Below are 2,745 nucleotides of genomic sequence, written 5' to 3'. Positions count from 1 at the left end.
ATTGTACTTTTCATCATCTAGGGGCACCGTAGGGACCGAAAAAAGTGGTTTCGCATGATAGTCCACCTCGACCCATGTCGACCCTTGCGCGACCCCGACCTTCAGGATTTTGCTCTACGGAAGGGGGTCTGCTTGTGCGCAACCCCGACCTTCAGGATTTTGCTCTACGGAAGGGGGTGCACAAAAGTGTTCGTAATCAACCTCGGATTGTACTTTTCATCATCTAGGGGCACCGTAGGGACCGAAAAAAGTGGTTTCGCATGATAGTCCACCTCGACCCATGTCGACCCTTGCGCGACCCCGACCTTCAGGATTTTGCTCTACGGAAGGGGGTGCACAAAAGTGTTCGTAATCAACCTCGGATTGTACTTTTCATCATCTAGGGGCACCGTAGGGACCGAAAAAAGTGGTTTCGCATGATAGTCCACCTCGACCCATGTCGACCCTTGCGCGACCCCGACCTTCAGGATTTTGCTCTACGGAAGGGGTCTACCATTGCGCGACCCCGACCTTCAGGATTTTGCTCTACGGAAGGGGGTGCACAAAAGTGTTCGTAATCAACCTCGGATTGTACTTTTCATCATCTAGGGGCACCGTAGGGACCGAAAAAAGTGGTTTCGCATGATAGTCCACCTCGACCCATGTCGACCCTTGCGCGACCCCGACCTTCAGGATTTTGCTCTACGGAAGGGGGTGCACACTTGTGCGACCCCGACCTTCAGGATTCTGCTCTACGGAAGGGGGTGCACAAAAGTGTTCGTAATCAACCTCGGATTGTACTTTTCATCATCTAGGGGCACCGTAGGGACCGAAAAAAGTGGTTTCGCATGATAGTCCACCTCGACCCATGTCGACCCTTGCGCGACCCCGACCTTCAGGATTTTGCTCTACGGAAGGGGGTGCACAAAAGTGTTCGTAATCAACCTCGGATTGTACTTTTCATCATCTAGGGGCACCGTAGGGACCAAAAAAAGTGGTTTCGCATGATAGTCCACCTCGACCCATGTCGACCCTTGCGCGACCCCGACCTTCAGGATTTTGCTCTACGGAAGGGGGTCTACTTATGCGCAACCCCGACCTTCAGGATTTTGCTCTACGGAAGGGGGTCGACTTGTGCGCAACCCCGACCTTCAGGATTTTGCTCTACGGAAGGGGGTCTACTTGTGCGCAACCCCGACCTTCAGGATTTTGCTCTACGGAAGGGGGTGCACAAAAGTGTTCGTAATCAACCTCGGATTGTACTTTTCATCATCTAGGGGCACCGTAGGGACCGAAAAAAGTGGTTTCGCATGATAGTCCACCTCGACCCATGTCGACCCTTGCGCGACCCCGACCTTCAGGATTTTGCTCTACGGAAGGGGGTCTGCTTGTGCGCAACCCCGACCTTCAGGATTTTGCTCTACGGAAGGGGGTGCACAAAAGTGTTCGTAATCAACCTCGGATTGTACTTTTCATCATCTAGGGGCACCGTAGGGACCGAAAAAAGTGGTTTCGCATGATAGTCCACCTCGACCCATGTCGACCCTTGCGCGACCCCGACCTTCAGGATTTTGCTCTACGGAAGGGGGTCTACTTGTGCGCAACCCCGACCTTCAGGATTTTGCTCTACGGAAGGGGGTGCACAAAAGTGTTCGTAATCAACCTCGGATTGTACTTTTCATCATCTAGGGGCACCGTAGGGACCGAAAAAAGTGGTTTCGCATGATAGTCCACCTCGACCCATGTCGACCCTTGCGCGACCCCGACCTTCAGGATTTTGCTCTACGGAAGGGGTCCTCTCTGTACAAGGTTTAGGGGTACATTTTCACCCAAAAACCACTATCGCTCAACCGAAACAACTCCTCGACATGTGTCTTCTCTGTGAATTTGGCCCCGATCTGACGAGTAGTTTTCGAGATATGCCCCTCTGAAGGTACATATTGGGACTTAGCCGATTTTCACCCATTGCGGTGTCTATGGGGTGTTGGGAATCGCTCTACCGACCAGCCGGTTGGAGATATCGAGTTGCGGTCTTCGGCGCGTTTGCTCAACTCCGTAATGCCTACTTTTCGTCCATACACACAACACCTCGCAGAGTTCTCCTTCTGCCAGATATAGCGCGTGCCCCTTTGTTCGTGCACCATTTTGCCCGTTTTTCGCACATTGCCTCGAAACCATGCGTTCGACGGTTTTGCGTCCCAAGCACCGATGTTAGAACACCACCGTGGCTAACTTTCGTCCATATACGCCAACTCCGTGCAATGTCTCCATCACCCTGTTTTTGGGTGAAAACCCATTTCTTGGACTTAGCCGATTTTCACCCATTGCGGTGTCTATGGGGTGTTGGGAATCGCTCTACCGACCAGCCGGTTGGAGATATCGAGTTGCGGTCTTCGGCACGTTTGCTCAACTCCGTAATGCCTACTTTTCGTCCATACACACAACACCTCGCAGAGTTCTCCTTCTGCCAGATATAGCGCGTGCCCCTTTGTGCGTGCACCGTTTTGGCCCGGTTTTCGCACATCGCTTCGAAACCATGCGTGCGGCGGTTTTGCGTCCCAAGTACCGATGTTAGAACACCACCGTGGCTAACTTTTGTCCATATACGCCAAACTTCTCAGACACCTCCATCTGAGAGTATTTCATGTTTTCCCATATATTGCATACTTCCAGGGGTTTTCTTCCATACAACTTTCAATGTTCTGTAAAACACCCGCGCATCGTCCGATTGGACTGAAACTGCTCCGGCGCGCTCTCTGCCGTGCT

Source organism: Anopheles nili (assembly GCF_943737925.1).
Source record: "Anopheles nili chromosome X unlocalized genomic scaffold, idAnoNiliSN_F5_01 X_unloc_24, whole genome shotgun sequence".
NCBI lineage: Eukaryota > Metazoa > Arthropoda > Insecta > Diptera > Culicidae > Anopheles > Anopheles nili.
This window is presented reverse-complemented; position numbering follows the sequence as displayed.